We start from the raw sequence: 12,416 nt of genomic DNA, 5'->3' as shown, positions 1-12,416 counted from the left end.
GGGAAGACACTGGGGTACCCGGGAAAAAACGCACGAGGTCGGACAGTTCATCCCATACCTTTTCACGTTAGGTCTGGGAATGGAATCCCGGCCGCCTTGTTCATATCCAATGCACCACCCAACCACCCGTGAACCCATTAAGACGCAATTAACAACGTAATAATCTAAAAGAAGCCAAACAAATTACAAAACCATCAAAGGTTTAATATGTTTATTTCATTCACTATGCTAATTTCCACTCCTTTACCAATAAACGATATATGTCATAATGCATTAATAATGACATAGGTTGTAGGCTCAGTGATTAACTTTACCTTTTTTCTGGTTGTGTTTTCTTACAAAATTACTTAATCCCTGTGATCATAGCCAGTAACGGTATTGGACCTGGTATTACACAAACACAATTCAATTCAAATTAGTTTATTATAGTGTCACGTGTAAAAGGTACAAGTATTACAATCTCTAAAATATGTCTGGTCACCCACCCTTCACCAAAATCTACTATATTAGACTTACGAGACACTCACTCTTCCCCTATCACTCTAGACTGTAACAGTATTACATATATGTACATAATTATAAATTAAAAGTTAACAGTAGCATTTTAACATTATTAGAGTTATACAATTGGCAAAGGCGTATAAGACGTGTAAGAACAAACAATTTTTAACGTGATAGCTGATCGCTTACTCCATATTGCAGACACATTTCATTTGTTGATTCTTGTTAACTTACCTTGAATAACGATCAAATTTCCTTCGATTGATATCTGATAGCTTACCCATTTCCTGTTTGATAGCTCTGTTAGCTTGCTCTGTATTACAGACGATTGTTTGGCAGCGGTATATTTTCCTGTGTCAGAAATTACCCGTTCTATTACAACATTTGGTATAGCAGACAAATTCCCCTGATTTGATAGTTGTAAATTTACCTTGTATTAGCTGATAAATGACTCTATATAACAGACAAATTGTATTTGTTGTTAGCTGTTTGCTAATCTCATAGTAGAGACATTTTACTATTTTGATAACTGTTAGCTTATCCTTATTACAAGCATATTTCTAGTATTTACATTTTACGGTCATCAAAGTGACCTGATTTTCAGCAAGGATGTATACAGTGCCGATCGTCTAGACAGCACACTGTTATATGACCGAACAGGACGCAATAAAACTGCTATATACAATGTAGGACACACAATAGGGTCGGACATTTTTAAAACACCCAGTGTAATCAAATATAATTATAATGCCTTGCATTCATGATCAATAGCTATTGCTATCATATACACTGTGTAGGAGTAAGGCATAATCAACAAATGACGTGGTTTTTTTTTATAAATATAGCAAATGTGCTTTGTGTTTTTCTAAAAGTCAATAGTACTGTTAAAGTGGAAATGTTTGCGTCTGAAAAGTTTCGCGCTAGGAATCTTTAATTTTTCACGTAAGCAATGGTTCTGAAATCCATATATTCTTTATATCTTTTATCTATTGATAAATATTCGCATGTGGATATTTTCGCGCTAATTAACCAGGTTCATATATCGCAAGCATTTCAACACCTCGAAAAATTTCCACTTTTGCAGTAACATATGCCAGGTTTTCTCCTACATGATTTAGTCACAGATTACATTACATTCCTCACCCTCATAGTAATGAAAACAAAGTTTAAGGTGAAGAGGAATTCGGGACGCCTCAGAAGTCCAGGTACGTATAGGAGCCAGGAGGTAGGCAGTAGATAATAAGCATTCTGTAGGCAGTATGCAATCACCTATGATTGTGATAAAACGGATCAAGAATAGTTCGCTTATATTGCATATGAGGTTTGCGTTATCAGTCTATTGTGAAATTCAATCAAGATAACTTATTTATACCTGCATAATATGTGGCTTAATCCATGCAGATTTATCAGGTTATTACAATAATCCACACTTTAATCAAGGTAGATGATGCAAAATGAATAGTTTTTTTTCTGATTATTCGACTTTAACGGATTATGATATGATAGACTATGACATTGGTGTCCATCTAGTCACAGTAAACATTCAATATAAACGTGTACTCTGCAAGTATTTTAAATGAAGTTTATTGTTTGAATTACATAATTTTCAGTTCGTATTTGGGAATGTATTTGCTTGAGTTGTTTGAATCCGGAGGGAAATATGACTCGTCATTATTTTAAACATCTGAGTCAATTCATCGTTTGGAAAGCATGTGGGTTATCTCATTTCGACTTTTCCTGGTTTTGTTGAAAACGTAATAACAGATGTCAGAACCGATGCAGGGAATCATACCCACCCAAAACACTTCATATGATATTGAAGCAAATTCAATATTCTATTCACCGCAAAAAAAACTGATGCAAGTGTTCTGAAAATAATGACGTCTTTTATCATCACGTTTCCAACGACGATATTTTAAAATCTAAGATTTCGTGTCTATTGTCCAAATTCTGCTTTCGTTATATACCTGTAGTGTTATATGATTTAATACTACCTACATTAACACCTATAAATGCAGCAATGTATAAAGTTCACCGCTACCTCTGTCTGCGATGTGTTTTAAGAAAACATTAATGCGTCCTTTAACATCCATTGACGAGTATGCATAAATCCGAACAATGGAGTTGAAAAGGCATGAAACTACGTAGAAAAACGTTCCCCCTCTGGAACTTAATAATCAATAAAATAATAAGTGATGTGGTGATTTGAAGAGGCATGGAATGAATATTGGCCATTTCTCTTCCTTTGAAGGTAAAATGATGAATGAACGAAAAAGACAAGTTACGTGGTGAAAGGTGGTATGAAAATAGTGCACTTTGGTAAAACAGTTTGGAGTGAAATCTTCTGCGATATTTTAAGGTGCAGCAAATGTAGGTCACCGATACCTTGTTTTGCTAGATTACACACTCTACTCCTTAGATGAAGTAAGAATGTTGACTCTTTGGGAGGATTATCCCCGAGTTTGGTCGTAGCCTTATAACTGGTTTAATTGTCACTATTTACATTAAATACAAGTTTAAGTAAAAACAATCTGTTGTAGCCAAAAACAGTAAATATGAACGTTATAAGGACTCACACATCTAAATAATTTACTATATGTTATTACTAATCTTTTGAGCTAATAGCGTTCATATTTGAAGCTCAACAGATGCATACCTGACAAAGGCTTCAAAAGACATTTTTGGCTGGTTTAATGCCATATAAGAGGAACTACAGGCGTCTGCTTTTAACAACCCGAAGTTTACAAGCCATACTTTCAATCTATAGTACCAGTGACGATTCCTTAATGGATGACACAGCCACAGAATGATGTAAACTGTTTACTCAGTGTTTTTAACTACAAACAAAACTTTCTAACAGTGTTTCATTTCATCATCTATCAAGTGGTTTTAATAGCTTGCTTGGTAAACTTCCATGATGTCTTTTTTTTGGTTTAGTAGTCAGAGTGAAAAATATATGTTACTGCAACATCGATAACAAACAAACACCCCTTTCCCAATATCATCATCCAACCTTTCCCCACCCTATCCTTGATTTAAAAGCATCCTACATAAAACTGTTCCCCGGACACAAACTGTAAGTTTAATATACGTGACATAATGGTACCGAAGACTTGATATTTGTGTTACAAACTTCCACTCATAAATTAGAAAAAAATGACGTTTGGTTAATAGTTACGAATACACAAGAACATTTCGGCCTGGAAGCGATTTCCATGTTATGTTAATTTGAATGGAAAGTATAGATCAATAAAGCCTACTTTTAGTGTGAAACAAACCGTCACCATAGGTGTGGTAACGATAGAAATCAGCTGAGCCTCAATGAAAATGTTTTTGTCTTGATAAGTGTTTGTTTTGTTTGTTTCTTTGTGCGAAAATATAAGGGATATATGGCCTAGCAACAGTTGTTAACAGGTGAACGTGCATACACGGGCAAGTGATTACTACATTTCCACCTTCCCTTTTTTCAAACGATGATATATATAAACGTATACAGAACTACACGGAAGGTATTTAAATACGGGTCACCTTTTGTGTACACCCATTCGTTTACACCTTTCACAAAATCACCCAACCAATCATTATCAAAATCCATACACGTCTAAGATGTGTACCAAAACAACTCGGTTTTTCACAAAAACATATATATTACACACACTAGTGCCATATAAAACAACATTGTATAACAATGTCCTGCTCAGGTAGCGTTGTTATGCATTACGTAATCAGTTTATCGTGCTCACCTCAGTTACGTCTGAGACATGTGTCAACAAATCGATTAACAACATAAACACAACAAGGCGAAATCGGAGTTCTAATTCTAAATGTAACGGCAGCAATTGGAACTGAAGCGGCTCTCCAAAGAAAAATACAAAAAAATACCTTATAGAGGTTTGTGAGACGATTCAAGAAACACCTGCTATTAAACCTTAATACATATATATATATATCGCCGAGGTATTGCCAAATAGTTTAAATAGGCAGAAACAATACTTTCATTAACGCCTTGTCTACGAGTATAACAACTGTCTGGGTCATCAATTCCCCAAACTATTGTTGTAGTGACTTTATATCAGAACTATTGATTTCATAAAAACTGAACTCCAAGCTGAAATACTAATATAGGGCACCTCACCACTTTCTGGCCGTGGTATTTCACATATATAGCTGGAATTTATTCTGGAAATGTTAACATAAATGATAAACGTAACCCACACATAGCTGAATGTATCTTTAACATTAAAAAAGGCCGTCGCTATTACCACCCAAGTGTCAATAGCCACGCGTGGCTATTGACACTCGGGGCATCTTCTCTGGAAAACTGTTACCGAGTGTAAGGTTCCGGATTTACACATACATGTTTACATGTTTTTTTTTGCACCTTTGTAATCAGAAGTTCACATAAATTTCATTCTGTAATTTCATGTGCAAAATAATGCCAACTTAATACTATTATTATTTTATACGATTTTGTCACATCGACGCATTAGTCGATTATGAATATTAAAAATGTAATTAAATGATAAGTAAATATTTGCAAATATAACAATTGAATGATATATGAATTATTGTTTTAATTTGTGTATTCAACCGTTAATTATTTACATTCGTTACATACGGGCTTTTTGTAGGGAGACACCCAAGTTTGACCCCCCCCCCCCATGGGCTAACAGGTAGCGGATAATGAAGAGGAGGCTCATTGTTGTGTGTGTGAAAGCTTGCGGGTAGCAGTGGTGAGAAAGCTAATGGGCAAGGGGCTAAAACATAGGAGGGCCAATGGGTTCAGAGGCTATTGTGGAGCTGACAGAACAGGAATGTGGTTATTAGGTTAGGGGCTAATAGTTACAGGGGTCAACAAATACAGGGACTTACATGTAGGGGGCTACAACTAGTAGGGAACATTAAATAGGAAGTTATTAGGTAGGGGGCTAATGGACCGGGCAACTATGGCTAATAAATAAGAGTAACAACAACTAGGGAGTTAGAGGGCGCATTGGCATGAGTCAGTGTTAACATGTAGGGGGATGGGATATTAGTAAAAGGCCTATGGTTAGGGGGCTAGAAGTAGCAGGGCCAATATTGAAGGCGTTTCAGGTAGGGGTTAAACGTAGTAGTCAACAGCTAGAGGTTTACGGGTACATTTGTAGGAAGCCCATCGTTATGATCAAATGTTTAGGGGATTAAAGGTTGAAAGGCCCATGGGTATGTACATGTATGGATAGGTACATGTAGAAAAGGAGTATTTGTTTGTTAAGGATTTAATGACTCATATGATGACTGATGCCTAGGGAGACACCGCCACAAAGAGATAGTAGGGTGCGGGGTGCCCTACATAAGTCACCGTTAACGATACATATGCAGAATTTCCTTGGTTTCTTTTAAGTACTCTTAACATGTACAGAGGACAACGAAGAAACAGTCCCAATTCTGCAGGATAGGGGGGTAGGGAGAGCACATAACTCGCCTCTTACCATCATGCAGTGGGATACAGCAGGGACATTAGTACACGTAGATAAATTTAAGTGTTGTTGTGGTGTTTTTATTTTATAAAATTTGTGTTTGGACATAAGTACACATCTTAAAAGCTACTGCTAGGGACATTAGTACACGTAGATAAAGTTCACTATTTTGATGTTTCAAATTTGTGATTGGGCATCCACACTACCCATAAGCTCCTGCTAGGGATGTAAATTGAAGTTTTTTCCATGCTTTGAATTTGAAGTTCAACATATTCGTATACACTACCCAAAAAACTGCTGCTAGGTTTCGTTGTATGTACAATCATGATCATACCAACCAAAACCTGCAGTAAGTTCTTAGTATATATTCACCATTTACTTCAAACTCTGATCTGAAGCACTAAATAATGATTTGATATATACTACCTAATTAAACCTTGTCATAAGGTACAGATCCAGACATACAAGGTCACCTGTTTTATTTTAAATTTCATCTGTACCCCAAAACAACTTCACAAAGTAAAATATACTTCATTATTTGTAAAACTCACAGGAAAATGTGTCTGTCAGTCTATGGCTATTCATGCAACTGGGTACTGACAGCACCGCTGCACAGAATTTTTATGATATTTGCAAACAACTTAATCTTTCTTGTAACAAGCATTTTCATTGGCTTAAAAGTTTATGTTATCAGCCCATAACGTAAAAAATGACGTCGCCATTTGTAACGTCGCTTTTGATTGGCTAATACAGCGGCGTTATAATTACTGAGAGAAAAGAGTGTATCAATAGAAGTGGATTTCCACAGGGATTGTGTATAGTAGATTAAATTATAAGGATTGACTTGAATATATTTTATGTTATGGAGCAATAACACAAAAAACAGGAGTGTACTCTCATCATAAACCGCTTGGCGATGTGTGTTATATCTCCATAACAAAAAAAATATATTCAAGTTAATCCTTAATTATACACAAAATCCTTAAGTGTACATTATTGAAGTAATGTAATCAAGAAATTGTTTACAGTATTTTCCCTAGACCTATTCGCAGCCTGAAACGCAAAACGACAAAATTCAGACTACATTTTAGTCTGTTTCACACATTTCAGGTACCAGTGAAACAGCAAAATCAAATATTTCCAAAAATATAAAAAAAAAATCCCTTAAGCAATCGCTTCGATTTATAATTCAAGAGGCAAATGGGCCTTAACGGTCACCTGAGTTCTGATATATTTATACAGAGAGTTGATTGTTGTTTTAAAAACATGAACAAAAATATTATTCAAAGTGACAAAAAAACAACAAAACCACCTTATTCAATATCTAGCATACATATTTAAGACTGAAATGTATTTGAAACTAGCACCTCTGATTATAAACAAGTTTTAGCACACTGACTCCTTTGGGCCCCGCCATATAGCCCTTTGGGGTAGGGCTGGCTCAAAATTTTCAAAGTATCAAACTGTCAACTCAGGGCTATAATTCCAATCAAGTAATCAACATGTAATATCCATAATAAATGTCCCCACCCTCCATGCCCCAGGGGTAAACGTGAGACCCTAGGGTCATAAAATTCACAATTTTGGTAGAGCACCTTAAAACCCTTTCATCTTTGAAGAGTATTTGATTCTACCATATCTGGGTCTTGAGAAGAAGATTTTGAAATTTCAGTCAATTTGACCAGTTTTGGCCCGACCCATTAGCCCCTGGGGGTCAGTCAGGGCTGAAATGTGCATACCATCGAACTGCTATCCAATACTGATAATCCTAACCCAATTTGAATTACTTTCAATGGAAATTAAACAAATGTTGGTCAAAAATGTGATATCCCTATATAAACTATAGTAATGTTTACCCCTCCCAAGGGGGGAAACGTGATACTCCGTTGTCATGAAATTCACAATTTTGGTAAAGCACCTTAAGACCCTTCCATCTATGAAGAGTATTTGATTCTACCATATCTGGGTCTGAGTAGAAGATTTTTGAAATTTTAGTCAATTCGACCCTTTTTGGCCCACCCATCAGCCCCTGAGAGTCAGTCAGGGCTGATATGTGCATACCATCAAACTGCTTTCCAATACTGATAATCCTAACTTAAGCAAATTTTAGTCAAAAATGTGATTTCCCTATATAAACTATGGTAAAGTTTACCCCCTTCCCAAGAGGAAACGTGAGACCAAAGGGTCATGAAATTCACAATTTTGGCAAAGCACCTTAAGACCCTTCCATCTATGATGTGTATTTGATTCTACCATATCTGGGTCTTGAGAAGAATGTTGTTTTTAAATTTCAGTCAATTCGACCAGTTTCGGCCCAACCCATCAGCCCCTGGGGGTCAGTCAGGGCTGATATGTGCATACCATTAAACAGCTACCCAATACTGATAATTCTTACCCAAGGTGAGAGTTGTTTCCACATCTAAATCTCGAGTAAATTACAAAATCTACATCCAAGTTCTCTAGTATCTAATACATAGAACCGCTATTTTGCCAACAGTTTTCGATTAATATCGTCTCATATTTTTTACAGAAAAACTTACCTGTAGAAAGACAACAAACGTCTAGCTATCGTTCAACATTTTCACATGTACACAACTATACAGCTAATTACCTGGTCAGTCGGCTGTCATGTGTAACAATACACCACATACGTGTACTCGGCTCAAATTGGCAATATTAAACGAGGTCAAAATGGTGTGATTTTAACCATTTGTTTCGGAAATATGATGGCAATATGTGGGTTTGGCGTTAAACGGGTGCAGTTACGTTGGAAGAAATCCATTCGGAGTGAATTAATGGAGGTATGCAGGTTTGGCAGTTTAACAGACGGCATTGCAACGGTGCTTTACTGTATTTGGCTGCTAGCTTCCTGAGAAAGAGCCTGACAACGTTTGAGAAGAAAAATGACCTCAACATACTTTCAAGGTCATAGGAATAGATTATGTCAAACGCTTCAAACGACTTCCTCTGAAAAACTGAAAAATACAATGAAACTGACCCTGTCCTACTTACAAGGTCACAGGAATCAATCATCATGCGTGTCAACGCTTTAAACAACTTCTGAACAACTGAAAGGTATTTAATGTTTGTATACAAATTTGCATTTGAAATATTTGTAACTCAGTATAATATTTAACGAGAATACTTTGATAAGACTGCTTAAATATCCAGGTGAGCGATACAGGCCCTCTTGTTTCATCAGCGTTGACGAAATTCAACAGGTATAACACCCTGTCTCATTGCAGGTATAATACGAGATAATTCCACTGTAGTTTTCTATACTTACAGTAACATCCCCGTTTTTGGTTTTACATATAACTGAGCTCGGGTTGAGCCAGGGATCATCATCTGATCAAGCAGATCAATTGGTTAAATCGATCATATTAAGTATCGAAGTCCAGGGTCGAATCTCGGGCTGTCATCGTTGCTGCTTTTGGTATATGTTTTGTTTATTTCATCTCATTTCATTTTCTTTGTAACAAGTCCGAATGGTATAGTTTTCTATTGAAAAGTGAAGGATTATTATTTCTTCATGCACACTAAAACTAAGTATCAAATCCATAAAAGTACTGCATTTTGTTCGCGATACGGTGATTATTTAATGGAAACATGAATCTATTTTGTAAGATGTGACCGATTGCGTACACTGTACAATGTTATGTAATGTAATGTTATTTTCATGTTGATATCACATCTTTTAGTTGTGTTTACTTACGTGTTATATACATTTTGTGTGTAACTATTTGGAATCAGTTATAAAAAAAAATTCATGTTATTAATATCACATCTTTTCATTGTGTTTACTTACATGTACATGTTGTATACATTTTGCGTGTTACTATTTTTAACTCTTGATAACGTAATTTATTTTCATATTGATATCATCTGTTTAATTGTGTTTACTTATAAATTACGTGTTGTAAACATTTTGTGCATAACTATTTGTAATTGTAATGAAATGTACTTTATTTTCACGGTGATTTGATATCACATATTTTAATTGTGTCTACTAACGTGTATACTTGTGTATGACCATTTGTAATATTGCTAACTTCCAACGTACATACGTCATAGGTGTACTATGTTGCAACAAATTCAGATGAGGAACGCCTACGTCCCATTTTAAGCTTACTTTACAAGGATACATTCAAGATAATAAACAATGACGCTACAATGCATCTGTACTACTAGTCAATACAATGGTCACGATAAAAATGAGAAAAATAAAATTACATACAATTTTTGGGGCAAATCTTCCACATTATGTATATTTCTGAGCATATTGGGAAAATCAACTGTTCGGCATCCACCTTTGTCAGAAGATGTACAATAATAGTTTAAAGTAGAAAATAAATAATCTCCAAAGTGCAGCTTTTTTACAAAACAAGTATTGTTACCACTGTTTTAAACCGTCCATTAATATAGGTAAAAGTTACAATTATGGATAATCATAGTGATGGTATACGTCATGTTAATGTTTAGCTTGAAAGGCTTACGTGACATTAATAGGCCAGTCTAGTATCGGACAACCATTTGACCCTATTGACTAGTTTTTATATTGTCATGTATCGGATTTTCAAGCATTTAAAAAGGTACACATATATATCTTTTTTTTCACTACAAACAAATGTCCTGTAATGCTTCTCAAAGTTGATTTAAGCATTTACAACAGGCTGCAAGCAGAAACCATATCCATTCGTTTCCGATGGTTTTCCTGTAGAACATGTTATCTGCCAGCGTACATGTACATCCCATATTGCAGTCGCCAAATTCGCTAAAGAAAACAAAGAAAAAAGCAAATTTTGATAAAATTAACCATTTGTGACCATACCTTCCTTGAGCATTAATATGATACTGGCAATAAAATGGTTAACATAAGTAGTCGTTGAAATAGTTAGATAACATTTGTGTAGGATAAAAAATATTTTTGAGTACAATTTCAAGCTTCATAAATTATATGATTATGCTTGCTAAAATGTCTATGCTTGCTAAAGAATATGAGAATTATCAATCAGGCTTCAACTATACTCACACGCATGTTTCCGTCGGGAAATACTGTCCAGGAGCCTATTGTTGTTCATTTCCATATATGTCTGTAACCTTAGTAGGATTTAGGAATCTCGGACTTCTGAAAAATTCAAAAGACTCTATATACATATGCATGTAGTCATACTGTTAAGTAACTAGAGACATGTCGTGGCGTGAATTCAAATTTAGATTATAACAAAATGTTCAGAATAGTTTCGATGCTTACTGTATTGATTTACAAATATGTATACATGTATAACTAAGTACACGTATATTTACTTACGATTTGCAGCAGGCGTGGTAGTCAAGGTTTGTATAACACATATCCCCTTTACTTCCTTACAATCCTCATTAACAGACATTACTTCACTGATGTTAACCCAACGATAACTGATTTCCTCGCGCCGCTTCCTGTCTTTGGCAGAATGAAATATCCAGGCGTATCCGTCCTACGGAGACAGTTTAATTTTCGGTTATATATCAGTATAGTATACGTAAATTGATTATTTATAATGCTGTATGATGCATAAGCATACTAATACATGTTAAAATTTTATTTTCATACTATTACCTCTTTTAAATACCTCCGGTTTTCACATGTGTGAGCAAGCACAGATGTCGTTTTGTTTGTTGTTTTGTTTGTATTGGGATAACGTCTTCTTGTCAGACACTGTCATATGAGCATAGATGCCTAGGGAGACATCGTCAGGAGCCGAAAGTAGATAGGAAAGAAGTAGATAGGGAACGAAAAAAATCCCCAATATGGCAATATTGGTTTTAGGTTAATTTTAGTCTTTTCAATATCCTCTTTGTAAAAGACCAGGAAACAAAAACGATTCTGTTGAGGGCTGTACATTAGTCGCCTTTTACGATACACACGTTATGGAATAAAACTGGTGTATTATTGAATTCCTCAATTTTCCCTAAAAAGATGCAAGGAAGAAACCGACCCGATTCAGAGGGGCCACACTTTAATCGCCTCTTACAACCATGCAGTGGGGTACAGCAGGCATACTGTTTCCTCCACCCTGCACGGGTTCGCAGATGTGGTTCCTACATAAACATGTGATGCACTAAGGCTATACTAAGATATCCACCTGCAAAGTCAAATATCTGAAGCTTATGAATATGTAACTGGCACCTTTGAAATTCGGTAATATATACAGTTTTCTAAACAATGAATTAATTGCACCGTACAGCTGTTCATAACGTGCCTAATGACCAGATATAATATTTGACAGAGCAAATCACATAAATTGGAGATTGAAAGAAATTGGTTACCCCACATCCTTCTGGTCTCCTGCCTCCTGACCAACTAACACAAGTATCGTAATCACCAAAATCACTATCGACACAGCAGCATGGGCTCCACCCTGCAAAAAACAAAAATATAATATATAGTCAAACCTTAGTAAAGTGGTCATATTT

The 12,416-nt window shown here is 35.6% G+C and overlaps 1 long non-coding RNA gene across 1 annotated transcript; it reads right to left on the bottom strand.

The window, feature by feature from the left end:
- Window positions 1-10,430: 10,430 nt before the first annotated feature.
- On the bottom strand, window positions 10,431-11,427 carry LOC110461604. The gene is made up of 3 exons (XR_002464158.1): window positions 11,272-11,427; window positions 10,993-11,088; window positions 10,431-10,734 (listed from the first exon to the last, which is right to left on the bottom strand). It is a non-coding gene; the product is annotated as an uncharacterized LOC110461604 (long non-coding RNA).
- Between the last annotated feature and the right edge of the window lie 989 nt (window positions 11,428-12,416).

This window comes from Mizuhopecten yessoensis, unplaced genomic scaffold (assembly GCF_002113885.1).
Source record: "Mizuhopecten yessoensis strain PY_sf001 unplaced genomic scaffold, ASM211388v2 scaffold10641, whole genome shotgun sequence".
Classification (NCBI taxonomy): Eukaryota; Metazoa; Mollusca; class Bivalvia; order Pectinida; family Pectinidae; genus Mizuhopecten; species Mizuhopecten yessoensis.
The sequence above is the reverse complement of the archived record's forward strand: the minus strand, read 5'-3'. Positions and strand labels throughout refer to the sequence as shown.